Here is a 25962-nt window from a genome sequence, read left to right as displayed (position 1 = left end):
TAAAGTTTACTGTTGACATGCCAGGTGACCTGAATCAACTCAGTCATTCAAAGTTATCAGACTCTAGGTCCATCCACCTCACTACAAATAACTCAATTTCATTTCTTTTTATGGCTGAGTAATATCCCATTGTATATATGTGCCACATCTTCTTTATCCATTCATCTGTCAATGGACATTTAGGTTGCTTCCATGTCTTGGCTATTGTAAATAGTGTTACAATGAACATAGGGGTGCATGTATCTTTTTGAATTAGAGTTTTGTCTGGCTATATGCCCAGTAGTGGGATTGCTGGGTCATATGGTAGTTCTATTTGTAGTTTTTTAAGGAACCGCCATACTGTTCTCCATAGTAGCAGTATCAATTTACATTCCCACCAACAGTGCAAGAGGGTTCCCTTTTCACTACACCCTTTCCAGCATTTATTGTTTCTAGATTTTTTGATAATGGCCATTCTGACCAGCTTGGGGTGATACCTCACTGTAGTTTTGATTTGCATTTCTCTAATAATTAGTGATGTTGAGCATCTTTTCATGTGCCTCTTGGCCATCTGTATGTCTTCCTCGGTGAAATGTGAAGGAATTTTACTCCAATAAAGATCTATTAAAAAAAAGTATCAGACCGTTTGCATATCCCATAGCTAAAGGTGAATAAGAACTACAGGCCTCATTACCCATTACCGTGCTCCAAGGAGTTGTGTGATCCAGACAGCAAAGCCCGGAACAAATTCTTCCACATATAAAAATATTTATTAGCGAGTAGGCACAATAACAGCCGTCCGTGTAAGCTCTATGAAGGACCAGGGCTCGGACCTTTCCGTGAAGTGTTAACTCAAGACAGACTTAAGAACATTCTAGCAGTGGTGTTCAGCTACCACACTAGTGCGATCAGTTTGCTCGAACCATCTGTTAATATCTGGACGCAAGACAAATTGGTGTATCTGGCTTAGACAACACTCCAAAGTTTACAACTCGCTAACATTACCGGATTTCTACACCCTGTTCAAGCAAAGGCAAGGGTGTCTTTAAATAGTTCTAGCCAACTCACACATCCTGAACACCACTTAATTCTCCAATGAAAAATAGCTTCATAAATTTTAGGCTCATTAGGGAGCCCTCTAGGGCTGACCAGAGATTAATAGCACAAAACCCTTACAGTACTAACATATTAACAACCACTCCCAAAGGGTATGTCCAGTTAGAATATTTCAAATGTTAACTAACAACCCCATAGAGGATTAGGAATGAACACACACACACACACACACACACACACACACACACACATACATGCCATTGTCTATACTGAAATAAAGTAAATTTTAAAAGTAAAATATTTAAAAGTAAATTTTATGTACATATAACAGCTAGATAAAACAAAAGAATACAACAGTGACAGAGGGATTTTATGAAGACATACAAAAGGACAATGACGGCTTCTCCCATAAAAACAAGAACATCTTTTTAACCTTAGTTTGGTTCTTAATTACACAAAAAAAATCACAGATTAGTCTCTTCATTTTAAATCCAGAACAGAGCTCGAAGTAAGTGACAAGACTTGCCCAAGGTTGTGCCGAGAATTAATGGCAAAGCCCAAACTGGCACGAATCTTTAGTCTTCCCAGCTTCTGGGGGGAAAAAAACTTTTCAAATATAAAAACGATCCAGAACTTTTTGTAGAAAATATATATGAGAAAATAAAAATACGAAGGTGTAATAAAGGTTATCCACAATTCCCGCACTGAGCCCCCACTGGTGCATCTCCTTCTAGACGTGAACACATCATATATCCACCCTTGTCATTTTAATTTACAAAATTACATGATACCTCACATGTAGTTTTCTGGACTGCCTTTATTTCATTTGGTTTTACATAGGAAACAATCCCCCATGATATGTAACAGCCTTCAAAAACATGATTTCTCTAATGGTTACATGACAGTCACCATATTATCATTTATTTATTCATTCCTCTATTTTTGGACATAAAGGTTATCTCAAGGAGTTTGTTAGAATCACTCTAAACTGACATTTTGCCCCTAGAAGGTAACCCTATGAAGGTAGGGGCTTTGTTTGTCTTACTGATCATAGGACCCTCAGCCCCCCAGGAGTATCCAGTACATAGTATCCAGTACTCTATAAGAATGGATGACAGATGGACATGGATGGATGGGTGGATGTAGATGGATGGATGGATGACTACGGATGAATGGATAGACATGGATGGATGGAGATGGATGGATGGAGATGGATGGATGGATGGATGGATGACTCTAGATGAATGGATAGATATGGATGGATGGAGATGAATGGATGGAGATGGATGGATGGATGGATGGACATGGATGGATGGATGGATGGACATGGATGGATGGATGGATGGATGGATGACTCTGGATGAATGGATGGTTATGGTTAGATGGATGGATGGATGGATGGATGGATGGATGGATGGACAAATATGGATGGATGGAGATGGATGGATGGAGATGGATGGATGGATGGATGGATGGATGGATGACTCTAGATGAATGGATAGATATGGATGGATAGAGATGGATGGATGGAGATGGATGGATGGAGATGGATGGATGGAGATGGATGGATGAATGGATGGTTATGGTTAGATGGATGGATGGATGGAGATGGATGGATGGATGGATGGATGGATGACTGAATGAATGGATGGATATGGATGGATAGACATGGATGGATGGGTTGATATGGAGGATACTTGCTTGCATCTCTGTTAACTTCCTGAAAGTCTTTTTAGTTTGAGCACTAATATTTATTCTGATTAAACTTGCTGTATAATATATAGGACACCAGTTTATCTGAAATGACTCTTGGTTCCATATTATATTTAAAATGTATTCATTTCTTATCAATTATCTGAAATTATTTATTTACCTGCAATTCAAATTTAACTTGACTCGACCATATTTAGATTTCCTAAATCTGACAAACAGAATTCTTGATGTACCTTCACAAAACAGCCTGCCTAGAACGCCTCACTGGTCCCTGAGAAAAGCCTCAATCCTCTTAAAGAGTCTGAACCCACTGGCCTTTGGCAACAGTGAGTGCTGTAAACAGCCACTATCTTTTGAGCCCTTGATCTTCTTCATGACTCAAGACAAATGAGTAAAGCAATAGGAAAGAGAATCCCCAATCATGATAATCAAAGAGACAGAGTACGATCTCTCCAAACACAAATCACACGTAGGCAAACACAGAGTAAAAATTAAGACCACTGTCCTCTCAAGCTAACCTTTCTTCCAGCTGAAAATTTCCGAACTTACAGGTCCGTGGGGATCTTCACTTCTCAGTGGCACCATTTCATGCCAGTTTCCTCCTGGCGTAACCCCTGCACTGCATCCTTTATCAGGCCTAGACCTCTTTGCCCCTCAATCTAAATGACTACAGAAATGTTCAGACACACCCAAAAGTAAAAAGACCAACACCCATCATCCAGCTTCAACAAATATCAACTCGTGGCCAGTTTTCTTTCATCTCATACCTCACCCACTCTCCTTCCCAACATCACTGGATTATTTTGAAGCAAATTCCAGATATCATATTATTTCATCCATAAATATTTTAGTGTGTATTGCCAAAAAAAAGATAAAGATTTCCCTATATGTCCTGTAAATTTTTTTTAATAATAACTGGCTTGTTCAAATTAGCACCCAAATAAGGACTACATGTCAGTTTGATTGTTGTGTCTAAGTCTTTAATCTATAGGTTCACTCTCCCTATTCTCCTTGAATTTCATTGATTGAAGGAACAGGGTCGTTTGTCCTACCGAATTTCCCACACCATAGATTTTTGTTAATTGCATCCGCCAAGGTGTGGCTTAACAGCCCCCTGTAGTTCCTGACTATAAACTAGCAGTTAGATCTAGAGGCTTGATTGGATACAAATTTCACTTTGGGGCAAGTATATTTCATGGTGGCTCTGTGTACTTCCTATTATATTACCTCAGGAAGTTCATGGTATCTGGCTCTCCCTTTTTTGATGTTAAATATTAACCAGTGGGTTCAGGTGGTACCAGCTTGATTCATACGTTGAAACGTCCCCCATCAGCTTTTTCACACATTGGTTTTAGCATTCCCCTACAGATGACAATTACACAGCTCTATGGTTTCATGAAGGGTTTCAAAATAGTGATACTCTAATTCCATCTTTCCTTCTAAATTTAGTAGCTGGATTTTTCCATGAAGAAGACATTTCCCTGGTCCACCCTTCAGTAAATAAGTATAGTTCGTACAAGAAAGACAGAATAAATGCTTGATTTTTCTCCCTCTATTTTGCTAGTTTGCAGAATAATCAAAGGCGACAAACTCCTCCAGAGAAAACAAATGAGCTTAGCTTTGTTGTTTTGAATATCATTATGAATTCATGGATTTAAACACATGTATGTGCATAAATATTTATGTGTATGTGTTTCAATCCACTGAAGTGATTATGCTTTGCAACGTTCAAACTGTCCCATTTTTGGCCAGTGGGAGCGTTCGTGCCCTTCTGATATGACCCCAGTAACCTTTAATGGCTTTCTTGCTGATCTGACAAGATGTTCTTTGCTCCTCTTGCACAGTTCCTGACCCAAATCTGGATCAGCTATCTCTCCACGGATGCTTGGTCACTTGTACATTCTTATTCACCTATCGTTTCAATCTCCCCCTTTGATGATCAGATCACTCCCAATGGAACACTCTTGTAGAGGGGTCCAGAATAAGCCACTGTGGCATAAAAATTATTTTGAGGGGCTTCCCTGGTGGCGCAGTGGTTGAGAGTCCACCTGCCGATGCAGGGGACGCGGGTTCGTGCCCCGGTCCGGGAGGATCCCGCGTGCCACGGAGCGGCTGTGCCCGTGAGCCACGGCCGCGGAGCCTGCACGTCCGGGGCCTGTGCTCCGCGACGGGAGAGGCCACAGCGGTGAGAGGCCCGCGTACCGCAAAAAACAACAACAAAAAAGAAAATTATTTTGAGCTGCTCCTGAAATCCCTTATCTGCCTAAAAGCTGAGCCTCCCCAAAGAATTCAATTGTCATGAATCCCAAGTCACCATTACACTCAAAGAGACGGTCGCAAAATTATCACATCTCCCATCCACTCTCTTATGGGACCATGTATCTTTTTAAGAAGAAAGATAACTGTTTTACATTTAAATATTTAAATTTTTCCCATAAGTGACCTTCTCTCCCCTGCCCAGATGGTGTATAAACTCCATATCCCAAGTGCCCTTTGAGTCACATTTCTTTGTCAACTCCCATGTGTACATATGTGATGAAAGTCTGTTTTTTCTTTTGCTAACTTGTCAGACTGACTTTAGTTTGCACGACCCCGAACACTGAACTTAAGAGAGCAGAGGGGAAGTTTTTCCTCTTACTGTTCTGATTTTCCTCCTGCACTACAGATCTATATACTTAGGGGACTGGACACTGCCATCTCTACATCCACTAGACACCTTTCAGATTCAGCTTGTTCAGATATGAACTCATCCTCTTTCCCCCACACCTACTACTTCATCAGTACGTAGGTATCAGTACTGAGAGTCAGGTTAGAGCAAGACACTGCCATAAACATATGGACTTCATCCATACCCTTATGAAGTGGTCCTCTGCCTGTTCTGCCTGGACCATCCAGTCCTCTTGAAATGTCTCAGGACACTGAACCATATTGAGGACTCTCCACCAGCCACGTCCCTTAATTTGCATGAGCCTGTGAGAAAAAAATCTTTGAAGAGGTCTGGCTGCCTGAGCAGGCCAGTATCGAAGAAGAAGGAAAGGACACGGCTTCCTGGAACACGAAGCTATGTCTGATCTTATTTTGACACCGTCCTGGAAACAAAAGGCTGGGATGTAAAAGTCCGGTGGCTCTGAGATGCCCCTCTGGAGAAGCTGGAGTAGAAGGGAGAAAAGCACTAGAAAGTACAGAGCTTTTCAAGTGGACACGGCACAGACATCCGCCTGGGGGCAGGAAAGGCACCACGGGAAAAGGACAAAAGCTGTGGATAGCAGAGCAGAAGGATGGCAACCACTTTGATGTGAAGGACAAATCAGGATGGGGTGACCGACCTATGTTATTAGCAGCCCTATTCACAATAGTCAAGACATGGAGACAACCTATATGTCCACTGACAGATGAATGGATAAAGAAGATGTGGTACATATATACAATGGAACATTACTCAGCCATACAAAAGAATGAAATAATGCCCTTTGCAGCAATACGGATGGACCTAGAGATTATCATACTAAGAGAAGTCAGAAAGATGAAGACAAGTATCATATGATATCACTTATATGTGGAATCTAAAAAATGATACAAATGAACTTATTTACAAAACAGAAATAGACTCACAGATGTAGAAAACAAACTTAAGTTTACCAAAGAGGAAAGGGGGTTGGTGAGGAATAAATTAGGAGTTTGGGATTAATAGAGGCAAACTATTATATACAAGATGGATAAACAACAAGGTCCTACCATATAGCACAGGGAGCTATATTCAATATCCTGTGATAAACCATAATGGAAAAGAATATGAAAAAGAATGTATATATACGCACTAAGTGGATCACTTTGCTGTACAGCAGAAATTAACACAACATCGTAAAACAACTATACTTCAGTAAAAGCAATTTTTAAAAAAAAGATGGCGTGGCTGAGGAGGGAAAAGACTGGACATCCTGCCAAGCAGTCAGATGGGACCTCAGAGCACTGAGATTTTGATAAATGTGAACTTGGACAGACTGGACACAAAAGCAACACCAGGCCCTCACCATCCAAGCCAAACCCCTGCCCCCAGCACCTCTACGTCCCAGATGCCACACCCATCAGTCACCAGCTCTATGGATTCTGGCTCCTTCTCTCCTACAATGAGGGTCTCTGCCTTACTTGATGGTCTCCCTCCTGGATTACTTACCGCACTGCCTCCTGGCTATTGTGGAATTTAGTCTCCCTCCCCTTCAAGCCCTCCTCTGTTGCACAGTACTCCAAACATTTGTTTGCCCCCCTAAAGTACAAAAATTGGAGCCCACCCCCAAAATAGATTTATATTTATGTGCAAATCGAAACTGCCCTCCTGAACCAAAATGTAGGTATATTTAAGAACGTGAACCAAAGAGACACTAAAAAAGAAGGAGAAAGATAAACGGGCAGATGTGCTGATACTTTCTTTCATTTCCCCCAATGAGTTGTCTTAACAGCCTCACCTGCAGACTCCCTGCAAAGTTACTGAAGGAGCTTGGGATTGTTGTGCAGCTGACATCTTAGTCAGACAGGACCAGATTATGAAACCCTGATCGTGAGTCTTAAACAGCTAAAGAGAAAACTATTCTTAGGGCTGAAAGTGACAGGAAAGAGGTGAATTAAGGAATCTGTCTAAGATGTCACCTTCGACAGCAGAGAGTGAAGATAAATTCATTTCCTGGTCCTCCCTCCATTAGATTCAATCTACTCGATACACTCTTTGCCTACAGCTGAACTAAATCTTCCTGGCTGGATTTTAAATTTCGGACTGGCCCTGGAATAAAACACGGACTTGGGTGGCTAGATAATCATCAGATGTTGCTTAGCTGGTGACTCATCAGATCACACAAAGGTATTACAGGTATAGGAGCGAAGGACAGGGGCGCTTCTTGTAACAGGGACCCTGCGGCCTGGCAGCCGTCCCACCAGACGGCAGCCGTGGAAAGGCCAAGATGGTTCTTGCAAGATCAAAAACCAATTTAGTCTGGCCCTAAAATAGATCTTCAAGCTTCGTTCTCTTCTCCTGTTTTCCCATCAAAGCAAATTAGCCTAAAGAAAACAGCATTCCAAGTGACCAAAGGTTAGAAAAATTGTCCCGCAAGTGTTTTGAATTCTTTGTCACCCCCAATTTCTTTCACAACTGAGTTCGGTCCATCAGGGAGGTTCCTGGCATGGGGCTTGACAGCTTAAATGGCAAAACAGGATGTGTCCCTACCAGGACTCCTGCTTGGCTGCGATCTCCTGGAATTAATTGATCTTGTGGGGGTGGGGGGTTGGTGGTGGTAACTGTGGGGTTTTTTTTTTTCCTTTTCTTTTCTTTTCCTTTTCTTTCTTATTTGAGAGCCTCAGATGGGCAGACGTGGAACGGCTTCTCATTTGCAGGGAGCTTGGCTGCCCGGGGTGAGCTGAGGACGCGGGAACTGCCTTCTTGGCCAAGGCAGGAAGTCAGCTGTAAGAAGCTACCACTTTTCCACCCTGGGTGGCTTTTTCTTTTTTCTCTCTCCGTCATTCATTTTGGAAGAAAACAGAAGTTTAATTTCAAACAGAGCACAGACCCTGGGAAGGGAGGAGAAAAGAAGGTAGCCCAGGGCTCCAGGATGGCCCGGTAATTCTTGCCTCCACTTTTTTTTCTTCCTTAATTAGGGATGCTGAACCATCAACTTGAAAGCCAGAGGATGGCTGGTGACAACGGATGGTGGCAGACGGTACCCAAGGGCCCCCTTTCCACGTGGCGGGGAGTTGGCATTAAGAGGTGCAGTCTCTCTCCAGCCACCTGGGCAAGTCCAAGTGTGAGGGTTTTTTTTTTTTGCCATTCCACCTGAGAGAAGCCTCTGTTTCAAGGAATGCTTCTGCACCAATGGGTGAGAAGTTTTAGCAGAACACGCCGGCACTGTGGGAAACGGCGACATCATTTCAACACAAATTGGTTCTCTCTCCCCATTTTTCAGGTGCAGTTCAATCCCCCCAGTTTCTTCTCTTGATTTGAATCTCTTTCACAGATTAACTGTCTCCTTCCCACTGACCGTGTGATTTGCAGCTCTGCCCTCGGCCACTGGTGACTCCATAGAAGATGTGCCCAGAGGCACAAGGGAACAACCTTGCTCTGCTATGGACATTGAAAGGGCAGGTGGGCACATAGCAAAGGAAATGCTGTTTCTGTGGGTGGCATGTGACCGCAATTCATGTCATCGCTCTCAGATAAAACAACACACTCTTCCCCAACGGAAGCAGCAAAAGTGCATAATAGTGTATTTATATGTTGGCTTGTCACAAGGAACCAAAAATAGGAAGTTACAACACGGTAATAAGGTATGGGGTAATATTTAGACATGCATAAAAAGGTCATTTTTAAGAGAGCGTTTCACCATTTTTATAACAATTCTGAATTATCCTTTTCCCACATCAGAGTGCAATGGACTTTGTACATTGGTAAAAGATGTATTTCCAGATCTTTAGGATGCTCCCAATTACTGAACCAAAATAATGCCCACTGAGTCACAGTTCTATAAATATCTTCATCCCACAAGTTGTCTTTTCAACTTTCATTAATATTTTCCCTTGGGCTTCCCTGGTGGCGCAGTGGTTGAGAGTCTGCCTGCCGATGCAGGGGACACGGGTTCGTGCCCTGGTCCGGGAAGATCCCACATGCCGTGGAGCGGCTGGGCCCGTAAGCCATGGCCGCTGAGCCTGCGTGTCCGGAGCCTGTGCTCCGCAGCGGGAGAGGCCACAACAGTGAGAGGCCCGCGTACCGCCAAAAAAAAAAAAAAAAATTTTCTCTCATACCACATTGCTATCTGTATTTCTAACAACAACAAAGAAATATTTTATCACCTGAAAAGCTGACAGTGTTTGCTGGGCCCCTCACCCCCTCACTAGTTATGTATGTAACCCCAGATGGCCACTGGACAGAGCACCCATGGGTGACAAAGCATGTAAAACTGCACCTCTGTACCACCTCACACCAGTCAGAATGGCCATCATTAAAAAGGCTACAAATAACAAATGCTGGAGAGGGTGTGGAGAAAAAAGAACCCTCCTACACTGTTGGTGGGAATGTAAATTTGTGCAGTCACTATAAAAACAGTACGGACGTTCCTCAGAAAACTAAAAATAGAAGTACCATATGATCCCGCAATCCCACTCCTGGGCATATACCCAGACACATCTGTAATTCAGAGAGATAACAGGAGCCCCTACGTTCATAGCAGCACAATTTACAACAGCCAAGACATGGAAACAACCTACATGTCCATCGACAGATGAATGGATAAAGATGTGGTACATATACACAGTGGAATACTAGTCAGCCATAAAAAGGATGAAATAACGCCCTCTGCAGCAACATGGTTGCAACTAGAGATTATCATACTAAGTGAAGTAAGTCAGAAAGAGAAAGACAAACACCATATGATATCACTTTTATGTGGAATCTGAAATAGGGCACAAAGGAACCTATCTATGAAAGACAAACAGACTCACAGACATGGAGAACAGACTTGTGGCTGCCAAGGGGGAGGGCGGAGGGAGAGAGATGGACTTGGAGTTTGTGATTAGCAGATGCAAACTATTATTGATACATTTAGAATGGATAAACAACAAGGTCCTACTGTATAGCACAGGGAAGTATATCCAAACTCCTGGGATAAACCATAACGGAAAAGAATATTTAAAAAGTGAATGTATATATGTATATAACTGAGTCACTTTGCTATACAGTAGAAAATAGCACAACATTATAAATCAACTATACTTCAGTTTTAAAAATTTAATTTAACTTTCCTTTTCCTTTCCACGCTACCCAGACAAGGACCTGTATGGCGTTGTTCTGGATTTCCACCATAACTTAAAGGGAAACTTTCACAGTGTCCGGAGCCCTTGATGTTCTGCAAATGAAGGAAGAGAATGTCCTCAAATTCCTCGCAGCAGGAACCCACTGAGGTGACACCAACCTTGACTTCCAAATGGAACAGTACATCTACAAAAGGCCACAAACTCTTAAAATGGAAATAGGTTGATGGAAAAGAAACAGTTTCTGGGCTTCCCTGGTGGCGCAGTGGTTGAGAGTCTGCCTGCCGATGCAGGGGACACGGGTTCGTGCCCCGGTCTGGGAGGATCCCACATGCCGCGGAGCGGCTGGGCCCGTGAGCCATGGCCGCTGAGCCTGCGCGTCCGGAGCCTGTGCTCCGCAACGGGAGAGGCCACAGCAGTGAGAGGCCCGCGTACCGCGAAAAAAAAAAAAAAAAGAAACAGTTTCTAAAAAAATTAAAAATTTAATTTAATTAAAAAAAAATAAAATAAAATTGCACCTCTGCAACACTGAAAAAAACTACATATTATGGACCTTCAGGGTTGATTTGGAGCTCAACACCAAAATACAATGTCCCAGAGTACGTGCTAACTTATCAAGTACAACAGAGTTATAATTCAGAATCCGGCCAAGGACTGGCAGCAAAGACTGCCTGGCTTTCTTCTACATGGTTATAACTGGGGAAGACAGGATTTGAAAGTGGATATATGTGAGTTGAGAGAATAAGTCGCCGTCTAGCAGGGTTTCACTTCTATTGACCATGGAGATGGGGTTTCATTAGTCTTTGCCACTAAAATGATGTCCTCTTATCCAACTTCCCTGATGACTCATCACTCCTTTTTACGGGGCTTTTTAAGGAAGTTTTCAGAGGGCAGGATAAATAAGAATAGCTTGTGCACAAAATCTTATATCGAAGGCCATTGAATAAAGGTGTTTGAAAAATCTGCCTTGTGTCTGCGCCATCAGTGTGCTTTGGCTGCGTGCTTGTCATGCAGACCTATAAGCCACTGCAAGCCAACCCTGAAGAGTGGTTCGGTGTGTAGGGTTTAGAACCAGACAGACACATCCAAGCGGTATTCTGCTTTTAGCTCTTTGACCTCAGGCAAGTGTTTATATGTTTAGCCTCATTTCTTAATTTGCAGAACAGAGGCAATAATATTGCACAGGGTTCTTGTGGGGATTATATACATAAAGTGTCTAGCACAGTGCCTGAAAGTAGGTAGATATTCAAATATTTTGAAGGAAGAAGTGAGTTTATTTCTCAGAAACTCTTCCTGGGGCCAATCATCCATTACCCAAATGATAAAAGAAACGGTTCTCAGTGTCTCACCCTGTGAAGTATTACTAATTTTCAGCTCCATCTGGATAATCTCTTTCTGTATAGGAATTCCACTCATGATTTTTTCTCATTACTCTTGATCACAATTCAGTTCTGTTTGGGGAGATAGCACTCAGAGGAGATAACGGGGGGACCTAAAATTTACTCTTCTCTTTGACACCCAATTTCATAGTGTCATCAGATGTATCTATCCAACTCCACTGGGTCACTGTCTATAAAAATAACATTTTCTAATTCTTTGGGACAATGGTAGAGATAAATTAGATCATTTTTGCACAGAGCTATTAGCTCCTTAAAATGAAAGAATATATTCGTTTTACGGCACCAATTACGTTCATTGTTAATTTATGTTATCAATTAACCTTCATATCATGATACTGCTTACACAAGACTATCTTCCCCTAGTCTTATCCCGCGCCCCCTCAATCCCCCCTTATATTTATCACTAAACCAAACTCTACCTGATTTTGCTTTCACTGGCATCAGCAATCCCAATTCTGGGATCTGAGGCTAAATGATTTGGGACAAACCTCTCGATCTCCTGCCAATTTGACAGGGTCATATGGTGATAAGAAAAAGAGGGGAGTGGGGGGCAAAACAAATGAGATAACATTTAAGGTCATTTTCGACCCCCTGATTCTGAGATTAGAATGGATATTGAATAAGCAAAGATGGTTCCCTCCCCCCAAGCCCTCCAAAGTCCAGATGCCCATGCTGGGCTCTCCATCCTGCTCCACAGGCACCTGCATCCCTGCCCTCTCTGGTCCCGAGAAGCATTCCCAGCTCCTCAGAGGCAGCTCTCCATGTCTAAACTGTGACGTTAGGTTTGGCTGGGCTCTGCTTTCCCTGAGTAAGGCATCATCTCCACACTCTCCAAACTCCTCTTTCCCCTCCCATGGGGACAAACTCGGGAACAGGGCAAGGCAAGGGAAACGGCAAATCCTCCATCCTGTGCCCAGGCTGGCATCGCTACCATTGATTTTTTTTTTCTACCATTGATTTTTAATCAAGACAGACTTCTGGTAGCAATTTCCTTTCTTAGACCAACCTCAGAGCATGGCACGCCCTACAGTCCTTTCAGTTAGGAGGAAAAGACAACATCACCACGAACGAGCAAGAAAGGCCCTCCCCTCCATCATCCTCTGTCTGGCTCAGCCCTGAGATGGTAAGGAGATGGAAGAAAAGCCTGCCCAGTGACCAGCCAGACTGTCTCCTACTTCTTCATTTACCAAAACCTTAAATGAGCCTGGGCTTCCCTGGTGGCGCAGTGGTTAAGAATCCGCCTGCCAATGCAGGGGACACAGGCTCGAGCCCTGGTCCGGGAAGATCCCACATGCCTCGGAGCAACTAAGCCCGTGCGCCACAACTACTGAGCCTGCTCTCTAGAGCCTATGAGCCACAACTACTGAGCCCACGTGCCACAACTACTGAAGCCTGTGCACCTAGAGCCCGTGCTCCGCAGCAAGAGAAGCCTCCGCAGTGAGAAGCCCGCGCAGCGCAAGGAAGAGAAGCCCCTGCTCGCCGCAACTAGAGAAAGCCCGCGTGCAGCAACGAAGGCCCAACACACCCAGAAATTAAAATAAAATTTTTTTTTAATTCAAATGAGCCAACTCTGCTGCTGAGTTCTCCTCCCCAGAGGCCCAGAGCCCAACACTGACCTCACGGAACCAGGCAGGGCGGGTACAGAGGAAGACCCCGCGGGGCTCACCCAGAGACCCTGGCTGGAGGGGGACAGGTGCCTTCCGGCTGAGATTCTGTGCACTTTGCCCCCAGGGGCAGAGAGAAGAGTTACACTCAAACCTTCCGGCACTGACAGCACGTGGTTCCACTCCTGCACCAGGTGTACCTGCACCAGGTGGAGAGGCCGGCGTGGGCACATACCTGGAAGCAACGTGACATGCGCCCGCACGTGCACGCACACGCACGACCTTGCTTCCCTCCTCGCCGTGTGCCCTGCTCATCTCACCCCCTTCTGGTCCTGCCTGCAGCCCGGACTCGGATCCAGCGCCCAGCAGCAAGCAGTGCAGCGTGGGGCCAGCACCAGGACAGTCTGCGTCCCCACCCTGGTTCTCACACACAGGAGGCCCTCGGCATGCTGAACCCCAATATCGGGCACCTCCCTCCATCACTGAACCCGGTACCCTTAGACTAGTTCCAGGGACCTAGTAGCCGGTGGTCGGCCCCTCTGCCTCCACCTGTCCACCTCCTCACCCACACTGCCTGTCTTCTTCTCCCTAATCCATCTTTTCTGACTCACGTCCTGGGACCTTCTCTGCCCTCCCGCCTGCACGGAAACCCAGATCCAAAGCCTGGTCTAAACCCCTGGGCTTTCCAGCCTGTCCACCTGGTTCACAACCCCGCCAGCCTGGGGGGCTGCCTCTGAGCTCTTTCCCCATTTAGTGTCCCCACCATGTCTCCCCGCAGCAGACATCCACTCCTCAGTGAGACACGGGCAGAGGTTATTATAACCCTAGCCTAGTCCAAGACTGTGAGTGGTCCATTCTCCCCAATGGAAATACCGATTTTTAGTAGCATTTGTTCTCAGTTCTTACGTATTCAGGAAAATCGTGATTATTATTTTTCGTTGTTTCATTTCTTTTTCTTTTTTTTTTTTTTGCGGTACGCGGGCCTCTCACTGCTGTGGCCTCTCCCGTTGCGGAGCACAGGCTCCGGACGCGCAGGCTCAGCGGCCATGGCTCACGGGTCCAGCCGCTCCGCGGCATGTGGGATCCTCCCGGACCGGGGCACGAACCCGTGTCCCCTGCATCGGCAGGCAGACTCTCAACCACTGCGCCACCAGGGAAGCCCTCATTTATTTTTTTTATTGAAGTATAGTTGATGTACAATGTTTCAAGTGTACAGCAAAGTGAGAAAAATCATGGTGATTTATTCCCAAACTCGCTCCTCATTGATACCCATTTCTGGGCCAACTGGAGCATGTCCAGGAAATGCAAACTAATTGTAAGCTCCAAAAAAAGTCTCCCATAATGAGAGAGAGAGAGAGAGAGAGAGACAGAGGAGGAAGAAGAAGAAGGGAGGGGGGAGGGGGAGGGGGGAGGAGGACTTCCCATTAAATACATGTACAAGGTAAAGTAGCTGACATTTTTATGACCATTATAATAGGAGACTCGTATTGCATCTCACTTAACGATGAGAAGGTTTGCCACTTAGCTTAGCTCACTCATTTGCCTGGTAATATCAAAGCTTCAGTCAGACTAGCTGAAGGAGAAGAGGGGCTTACCATTCCAACACAAGTAGACTGGAACAGGAAATGCCTTATATTTTGAGGTAGACCATGGATCTAGCTACCCTGTACCTCTCTCTTAGCCATCACACTTGGTCCTTTTTTCTCTCTTTCTCTTGTTCAGCCTCCCCAGGGAGACAGGAATTGCTCAGGTTGGTTTAGTCAGATCTCCTCCAGTCACCCAGACAGCCAAGAGTCTGCATTTTGCAATGGGGAGAGTCAGGGGTTTGGGTGACTCGCAGGCGCCACCAAGCTTCAGAGTCAGCCCTGTGCATTTGATTTCCATGCATTTTAAAAAATATTTGGCACTGGTGACTCTCATGTAAATGCTAACGTCTCTGGTTAAAGAGAAAAGCAACGGATTCACTGGAATTTAAGGTCAAGCTGTCCCACCTGGTGTGAGCTTGTTGCATTTCTTGGACTGCGTTTTTTCTCACTGGTCTACACTCTTTGCTTAGGCCATCTCATCCGACCCTGTCATCTCCCAGTTCCTACCTGTAACATTCTTCTGAGCTCCAGACCTGGATATCCAATCCCTGTTTGCTGGCTACAGCTGGATCGTCCATCGTCATCTCAAACGTAGTGTACCCACACCTGAGCATTTGAACTCCTCAACTCACAACCTCCCTCCACCTCTAGTATGCACGTCCTCCAGTGTTTGTTATTTCAATAAATGGTACGTCTAGTCTCATTGCTCATGCCAGAAACCTGGGTGCATCGTGCCCCAGACTCCCTGCCGCCACCTCCCTCACCATCACCTCCAGCTGGTCCACCTCCTAGCCCGGTGGAGTCAACCTTGAAAGTGAATTGAGAATCCGTCCACTTCTCACCTCCACTGCTCCATCCTCATCCAAGCCATCCTGCTCTCCTACCAGGGCTGTGCGAGAGCCGGCGGGTGGTCTCTCATGCCCCCTATTTTGCTTCCCACTCTCGTGCCCCACCCCCAAATCCCAGTGCAACAACCATAACAAACTTTTTCTGTTATGGTAAAATAAACATAAAATGTACCATGTCAACCATTTTTAAGTGTACAATTCAGTGGCATCTGTACATTGCTGTGCAACCGTCACCACACCCATCTCCAGAAATTTATCTTTCCCAGCTGAAACTCTGTACCCATTAAATAACAATGACACCCCATCCTCCCCACTCCCTCACCCTCCCCAATGGCAACCACCATTCTACTTTCTGCTTCTATAAATCTGACTAGTCTAGGAGCCTCACATAAGTGGAATCATACAGTATTTGTCCTCTTGTATCTGGCTTGGCTCATTTAGCAGAATCTTTTTAAGATTCACCCATGTTGCTGCATGTGTCAGAATTTCATTCCTTTTTAAGGCTGAATAATACTCCATTGTACAAACCTACCGCATTTTGTTTTTTCTTTCATCTGTTGATGAACATGCGGGCTGTTTCTCTTTTTGGCTATTGAGAATAATGCTGCTATGAACATGGGTGTACAGATACCTGTTTGACTCCCTGCTTTCAGGTTTTTTGGGTATTTACCCGGGAGTAGAATGGCTGCATCAAATGGTAACCTTATGTTTAATTTTTTGAGGAACTATAACAAAGTTTCAAAAACATTAGTTTTTGAAAGATTATGTCTTGGTTTCTTAAAAGTCCTTTGATGCCTTCCCACTGCAGCTGGTAAGCAGCTTAAACAGGTCTGATCTTCCTGGCCTTCCCCCGTTTCATTCAGCTCCTTTCTCGCCTGTTCCGGCCTCATGGGTCTTCTTCCCATCATTCAAGAACACAGAGCTCTTCCCTATTTCTCTCCCCCTGCGCAGCCTTTCCCTACGCCTGGAATTTCCTTCTCCGCTTGTACTCTCCTCCAGGTCTCAGTTTCAATATCACGTACTCAGGAAAGTCTTCCCAAGCCAGTCCTAGGCCTCCCCCATCTAAACCTGATGCTCTGATACAGCCCATGTCTCCCCTTGACTGGTGTAGGGTGATGCAGTCAGAGGTGCCGACTCTCCCTTTCTCACTCTTGCTCACAGTATGAGCACATGATTGAATGAATGAAGAGCCCTGTTACCTTGTGGGGTTTTATTGTTGTTATATTTCTTGCTGTTGTTTTGGAGCAGAGCTAAAGTCCATCATCATGACAGCAAGACAATACTTGTCTTCATAAAATGATGGTTGAGTTTCTCCTATTGGTGCTTGCCCACTTTTATATGCCATACCCTCTGTAATGGACTGAGTTCTGTCATCCCCTCCCCCACCCCCAAATTCATTTGCTGAAGCCCTAATCCTCCATGTGATGGTATTTGGGGGTGGGCCTCTGGGAGGTGATTAGGTCATGAGGATTTGCCCCTCATCTGATAGGATTAGTGCCCTTATAAGAAAATACACCAGAGAGCTTGATCTCTCTCTCTTTCTCTGAGTGCACTAAGGAAAGGTCATGTGAGGACACAGGGAGGAGGTGGCCATCTGCAAACCAGGAAGAGGACTCTCATCAGAACCCAACCACACCGGCCCCTGATCTCCAGCTTCCAGAACTGTGAGGAAAATGTTGTTTAAGCTGCCCAGTCTATGGTGTTCTTTATGACAGTGGGAGAAGACTAGTGTACCATCTTCCTCACACCATCACCTTACACTGTGAGACTACTCTAACTTGAGCGTGTTACTCGGCTTCCCTTCCTCGCCACTGTCATTCCATCTTGTGACAGAATCAGTTGTTTACCTGCCCGTTTCTGTCACCAGACTTAAATCAGTTGGGGTGGGATGCACATGTGATTTATTTTATTTTTTATCTCACCTGTTATTAGCCCCACCCAGAGCCATACACTTATCAGGTGTGTTTTTAAAGTTGGCTGAAATGATTTGGTGGCTTGGTTCCAATATACTTCTGGAAATCTTATAGTCTATGAACATAATTTCTCTCCAAAAACAGTTTCAAATCAACTTCGTCTCTCAAGTGTTAGATAATTGTCAGACATTTTAAATTTCTATCTAGCCATAAACAGAACAAACATGATACATCAGTTATACCAACTAGTGAGTGATTTAAGTTATGAGATTTCTCTCTACATCTGTGAATGTTTTATCAGCATTCAGATGGTGTGCCTAAGTTATTAAAATGTCTCTGTGTGTGTACACACGAATGGTAATGAAAACTAGCCTTTGTTGAGCTCTTACATGTTGTAAGCCCATAGTGTTGGGCTCCTATTCTATGTTAAGTGTTCTATATATATGATATAATTTATTTATCTTCATATATATATATCCTTCAGGTTTATGGGAAGGAAAATGGACTTTCACTAAGGTTGAGTAACTCTCTAAGTAATCTGGCAGATGAGGGGTAGCACCAGGATTTGAACTCAAGGCTGCCTGATCCCAAAGGCTGTGCCCTTACATATTTTCCGTGAATAATAAGAGCGGGCTTTATCTTCACTGAAATCCAGGCTAAGTCCTTTTCCTTCTTTGATGCATCTTCAGTGCAATGGAAAACAACCACCGCCTTTGAGTCAATCTTATATCTCAAGCTGAGGGGGCCTCTCTGAGGATGGAAAGTACAGTTTAGGGAAAATATCTGGTCGTATAACAGTCATGGCAGGCTAGGTCATGCTGTAGGGAGAGAAACGTCAAAACCTTCAAGGACTACTACAAAAACAGTTTACTTCTGGCTCACAGCATGTTCATTGCAGGTGCAGGGAAGCAAAATTTGCCACCCTCAAAGTGTGTCTCTTCGGCATGTTGATTATTTTGAGCTGAAAACAATCAAGGAACAAAAGACTCAGGAAGAACCTTTGACCTTCCCCCAACTGCCTAAAGGAATGTAGATAAAGGACTTGTTCCGGGCAGGGAGCTATCATCATAGATCGCTATCGTATGAACTAGGTGTTCAGGCAGAAAGGAACCCAGCAGAGTCTGTTTGTTAAAATTCCTCTCTTTGTCCCATTGCCTCTGCCTGGGCAGCAAACATTTTTTCCCCTTGAAATCCCAAACCACTACCCCAACATGGTTTTTTTTGTCTTTAGCTGAAGATGGTATTTAAGGGTAGGGTTTTGGCCATTTTGGTGACTTAGTTTTTCTGGGTCTCTCCCATGTATACACATTATTAAACTTTTGTGTGATTTTCTCCTGTAACTCTGTCTCATGTCAGTTTAAGAAGAATCTAGTCAGCCAGAAGAATCTAGAAGGATAGAGGTAAATGTCTTTCTCCCCAATACACGTCAGTTGAGGCTCAGTTCCATGTCCAGAACTCAAGCTGGTGGCAGCCTCTACGAGAAACATTGTCTATCTTCAGACTGAAGGAAAAGTGGGGGGATGGTGAAAACCCACGATGACTTCACTGGTCAAACTCTCACGGCCAAACCTGATGGCACTGGGTGGGAATCGTAATCCTTACCCAGAAAGGAGCCGCTACTACTTTGAGTAATATTACAGCCTATCATAGAATCCTTCTGTGGAAGAAACAGATTATTTCAATCTGGCAAGAACACTTTTGTTCTTTATTCCACAAATCCACAACAATTCCTGCCAGAACACTATGGTAATTACTTTTTTGTTTTTAGTTTAAAAAGACATTTCATCTAAGAACTTAGAATTCAGAGTGTACATATTTTAAGGTATATGAAATAGAAGTCTTTTAAATAAACACTTCATGAATATACTAAAACTAATTTTCCAAAATTCAAACACAGACTCTTCCACATATATGTACATTATATTTCCTGAATAACAGTCATTGATACAAAAACTAGAAATATTTTCACCTTTAAATTTTGGCCTTGTACCTTCACTACAGCTCTCTAATTAGGCATTCGGTTTGTCTTTTTCTCATTTCTGGAGGCTGGAGGTCTGAGATCACGGTCCAGGAGAGTCTGGTGAGGTCCTTCTTTCTGGATCATAGATGGCTGTCTTTTTGATGTAACCCCACATGAGGGAAGCAGGGAGGGAGCTCTCTGAGGTCTCTTTTATAAAAGCCCTAATCCCGTCACCTTGGGGGTTAGGTTTCCGCATATGAATTTGGGGGGACACAAATATTCAGTCCATAGCACTGGATGAGATGAGCATTGGAATTGATACGCTGAGCAAGGAAGATGGATCAACCTCCCCACTGTGGGTGGGCTGCATCCAATCCACTGGAGGCCTGAATGGAACAATAGGTTGAGTAAGAATAATCTGCGCTCTTTCTCTCCTGACTACCTTCCAGCTGGGACACAGGTCTTCTGCTTTAAGACTCGGACTCGGCTCTCTGGGCGTCCAGCTTGTCAACCTCAGGTCTGGACACTTCTCAGCCTCCATAATTGGCATCAGCCAATTCCATATACACACACACACATATATATATATATATATATATATATATGGAATATTTCTTAACATATATGCATTATGATTATATATATGTATATGTGCATATACATATATGTATATACATAGTGTTTATATAATGTTCCTTATAGTTAATATATATTCCTTATAATTATATATTTATATAAGTATATGTATATATGTACATATATAGTGTGTATATAATGTTCCTTAAAATATATATTCCTTATAATTATATATATGTATATGCATGTATACATGGAGATACGTGTATCTGTATATATATATGGTGTGCGTGTGTGTATCTGTGTGTGTACATATATCTCTTACTGGTTCTGTTTCTCCAGAGAACCCTACTAACACAAACATATTAGAAAATCCTCCTTCTATACAGACGGAAAAACTGCTTTAAAGAGAGCAGACTTTTCTTGGGTCACACCACAAGCAGTCTTTCTGGACTCCAGGCTGCAGACTCCCAGCTTGGCCGAGCCCTCAGTGGGCTGAAGGCTCGCGGTGTAACCTCAAACTGGCCAGCACGCCTCACCCCACCCTCAACCCCGAGGCCGGGGCAGCACCGGCTGGAGTGGGCTTTGCTGCCAGCGGCTGCTTCCATGAACCTGGCTCCAGAATCCATCGGAGGTCTGCCTCGCCCACACCCAGTACAGGGAAGGGCCTCTGCCTTTCACTTGGGCCCAGCAGGCAGGAGGCAGGAGGTGCTTTCCAATGGTTTGGCTCTTAGGAGGGGATTTTCAAGGACAAGGTCAGAGATGAGTCCGCTTGGCTTTCTCTGTGCCAGCCAAAGTATTCTTAACTATAATTAAAACAATAATGAAAAGAGCCAAATAAAACGTGCAGGGGCCAAACTTTCCATGCCTTAAACCTGATAACCTGTTTTAAGACCAAGGAATTAAATGAGGTCAAGCAAATTCTTCTGTTCAGCTGAAGTGACCCCGCACAACTTCCTGCTTCACGGAGGGGCCCTGATCTAAGCAGACACAAACAGCAATTCGCCCGTGAAGCTAGCCTGCAGTTAAACAGGCTGCGTATGACACACACATGGCCAACAGGTACTCAACAGGAAAGGTGTTCAACATCACTAGTTATCAGGGAAATGGAAGTCAAAACCATTAGAGTAGGTCATACAGTTTTTCAAACATGAAGAATTTATGTGTCCGTATCAACATTTTAGTCCATTTCTGTTTGTGTCTCAATGCATTGTATATTCATGTGTCAGCAAATGTATGTGGAGTGATTTATTTGTATAAATTTGTCATTAAATTTACACCTTTCTGCACTTAGAAAAAATATATAGTGAAATATCACCTGACTTCTGTTAGAAAGGCTTTTATCAAAAAGACCAGAGATAAGCGTTGGTGAGGATGTGGTGAAAAGGGAACCCTTGTGCACTATTCCTGGGAAAATAAATTGGTGCAACCACTATGGAAAACGGCATGGAGGGTCCTCAAAAAATTAAATAGAGCTATCTTATGATCCAGCAATCCCACGTCTGGGTATTTATTCAGAGGAGATGAAATCAGTATCTCAACAAGATTTCTGCACCCTCATGTTCATTGCAGTGTTATTCACAATAGCCAAGATATGGAAACAGCGTTAAGTGTCCATGTGAATGGATAAAGAAAATGTTAAATGTTACACACACACAGAATATTATTCAGCCACAAAAAAGAAGGAAATCCTGACATTTGCAGCAACATGGTTGAATCTGGAGGACATTATGCTAATTGAAATAAGCCAGACACAGAAAGACAATTACTGCCTGATTTCACTTATATGCGGAATCTAAAAAAAGCCAAACTCATAGAAGCAGAGAGTAGCATGGTGGTTGCCACAGGCTGAGGGTAGGGGGAAATGGGGAGATGTTAGTCAAAGTACACAAAGTTTCAGTTACGCAGGATAAAAAATTTCTGGAAATCTAATGCACAGCATGGTGAGTATGGTTAACAACACAGTATTGTGTACTTGAACTTTGCAAAGAGAATAGATCTTAAGTGATCTCACCACACACACACACACATGCACACACACAAACACACAGACGCACAAGATAACTATGTGAGGTGATACTATTTCACAACATATACATATGCCAAAACATCACATGGTACACCTTAAATATACCATTTTTACTTGTCGATTATACCTCAATAAAGCTGCAGGGAAAAATAAAACAAAACAAACAAAAATAAAAAACCAGGCTCAGCATGAGATGCCTGGCTTTGTGATTCACAATTCTGAATGGGTAAATCACCATCCTTGGCCCTCAGGATTCTTATTAGTAAAAGAAGTGTAATAATATCTAACTCATGCAGTCATTGCAAAAATTTAAATGAGATTCTATGTATCAGGGTTTCTCAACCTTAGTGCTATTGACATTTAGACGAGATAACCCTTTCTTATGGGGGCTGCCCGGTGCATTGTATAATAGGATGTTTAGCAGCATCTCTGGTCCCTGACCATTAAAGTAACATTCTCCCCAGCTGGGATGACAAAAAATGTCTCCAGACAATGCCAAATGGCTCCTGGTAGGGAGGGTGGGGTTCGCCCTTGATTGGGAACCACTGCTGTATTTTGGAAAATCATAAAGCATTGCCCAATTGTTGACTGTTATTAACACGCAATAATTTTAAAGTAACCACTTCCAAATCTTGACTGGTTATACTAATATATACAGAGGAGCAGTGGCACTGAAAACGTGAGAGCCACTGAGATTCTCCATGGGGATGTTGAACAGTTGTTGTTTGTCAGGCTGAAGTCCTGGTTGTTTCATGTTTCTAACAAAGTTTGAGCACAGGGCAACTGCTGATCGAGAAGGTAGTCAAGTGGTCCCTGAGCTTACAAGCAGCAGGGGAGAGCCAGTGACCAAATGCACAGGGCTCTCTCCCATCCGTGCTGTGTAGCCCCCAAACTGTGTCTGATCTGAGAACTGGGACCATTTCTTCATCTTTGTTCACTCAACATCTGTCTTAGTCCATTTGGGCTGCTATAACAAAAATCCCATAGACTGGGGACTTAAACAACAGACACTGACGTCTCACAGTTCTGGAGGCTGGAGGTCCAAGATGAAGGCACCATCAGATTCAGTCTCTGGTGAGATTCTGCGTCCTGGTTTGTAGATGGCCATCTTCTCATTGTACCCTCATATGGTGGAGAGCAGAGAGGAAGCAAGCTCCCTAGTATCTCTCCTTATAAGGGCACTAATCCCATCACAAGTGCTCCACCCTCATGACCTCATCACCTCACAAAAACCACATGGGGGGTTAGGATTTCAACATATGGACTGAGGGGGGACACAAACATTCTGTCCTTAACAGCACCTGATACATGCCTGACACACGCATGACACAGGGAAGGTACTTAATAAATTTTAAAGTTGCATCCTACAGTCATTCTCAACTTTGCCAGCATATTGGAATTCTCTGGACAGCTTAAAATATACAGTTGAACTTTGAACAACACAGGTTTGAACTGCACAGGTCCACTTATATATAGATTTTTTTCAATAAATGCATAATACAATACTTCACAATCTGAAGTTGACTGAATCTGTGGATGGGGAATCGCAAATACACAGGTCCAACTATAAAGTTATCCAGAGATTTTTCGACTGCATAGAGGGTCGGCACCCTTAACCTTCATGTTGTTCAAGGGTCTACTGTAAATACTGATACACAAGCCCTATTCCTGGAGACTCTGGTGTGGGGCAGGCATTGGACATTATATGCTCCACTGATGATTCTAACACGTGGTCAAGATGAGAACCACTGGTATAGGAAGAATATATAATGGAGCTATTGCCCTTCACTGCACAGGTGAAAATAGTCCAGAGGAGGATTCCCACCTGGACAGCTGCTTTGCTCTTGTCCAACGTTCAGGTCATCAGTGGTACCTGCCAGCCAGCCTAGATCCTCCTATCTCTCTCGGTAGGCACAGTCTCTAGTGCACTCCTTCCTCCACTTCTGTTTTAAATTCCCTTGAATGTTTATTGTGTCTCCTCTCAAGAGTCAGAGGCCACTTCACCTTACATCAAACGTCCTTCCTGGTGAAGTTCCAGAACCTTCATATAAAGATGACATGATGAAGAGGAAAAGGGAAGGACAATGTGGGGGAAACAGGTGATGGGGGAAGGAATCTCGACTCAGAGGCCTGATAAAAAGAAAAATTATTAACTAACTCAAAAGTGTTTCAGTAGTTGTCAACTGCTTGGGTGACTCCTCTGGAGAACAAAGCCTTGGGAATTTCAGTCATATTGGCAGAAGGGAATTTGGGGCTTGAAGAACCTTCTCAGCATCCTTCAAAGCACACCAATGATCGGCCCTCTCCTCTACCTGTGTGTGGAGCTCCTGCTAACTCCCTTGGAGCTGGTGGAAGGAGTAGGGGGCAGAAAGTAAAAAACTGCAGAAGGAAAAGTGGAAGAAAATAGATGTTTTTTTTTTTCCCTGGCTTTGGTACAAAGAACCTGTGGAGCGGGAACACGGGCAAACTGCCGGTCTTGGACCGTTTCTTAGTTCTGCACTTTGGGCAGCTGCCACTTCAAGAGCAAATACACAACCTGGCTCTGTGGTATTTAAGGCCCTGATTTTGTGCATGTTTCTTTTCCTGTTGATTTCTCATGGCATCAGAGAGCCCACATAAGGGCAACGATCCACTATAATCCCCTTAAAGAAAAAGTTGAAAACAGAACCAAGATCTTCCTAGTTTCTTATATGCTACTCTGGAGACGAGGAGCAATTAATATTTATGCTCTTAGTTTTCTGAAAGCTCTCAGCACGTAGAAGTCATGAACTGCATTTTTCAAACTTCAGATTATTTAACATTTGATGATAAGTGACCTGACGAGATACAGTCACTTAGAGTTTTCATATATGGAGGTGTAGGACCTGCTTTGCATGGATCTATCTGAATTAGTGCCTTCCAGAAAAACCAGTAGCCAAATAGAAATACTTTTATGAAATTATGTCAAAGATATTTCTCGATTCCTCTGGGGAGGGATTTTTTTCATCCCTTTTACTTTCATGGATATGTTGTAGGTTTTCGCCAAGTGTAGAAGAACAGGCATGAGTGAATGGGGTCGGTAAAAATTTTACCCAGTATGGAGAGCTTTGTTGAACCCATTGGCAAGATAGCAGTCAGACACCACATTCTTGGTGAAAAGACTCTTTCACAGAGAGAGCGCATTCAAGAAGAGAATAAAACTTGAATTGCTATTGATAAAGCAAAGTTGGAAAGATGGATGGAAGGAGTGGGTTCCATGGGAAAGGAAAGAGAGAAAGAAAGGCAATGCAGGACTTGCCAAAGTACAGCTGGCTGTGGCCTAGAGCTCTTTCAAAAATGCCAGAGGCTTGGGAGTCAAACACTTTTCTCTCCTGGAGACCAGGGTGAAATGACAGTTCAGTAACTGGAAATGCCCTTCTCCAAGGCAGAGCCCCACTTGGAAAGTATTAAAAGAGTTAGCTAAGAGCCTTCTCTCCGTTAGTGATTCAATGGTGGAACCAGTAAGAAGCACAAAAAAATTCGAAGGAGGGG

The sequence above is a fragment of the Stenella coeruleoalba genome (assembly GCF_951394435.1).
Source record: "Stenella coeruleoalba genome assembly, chromosome: 2".
NCBI lineage: Eukaryota > Metazoa > Chordata > Mammalia > Artiodactyla > Delphinidae > Stenella > Stenella coeruleoalba.
This window is presented reverse-complemented; position numbering follows the sequence as displayed.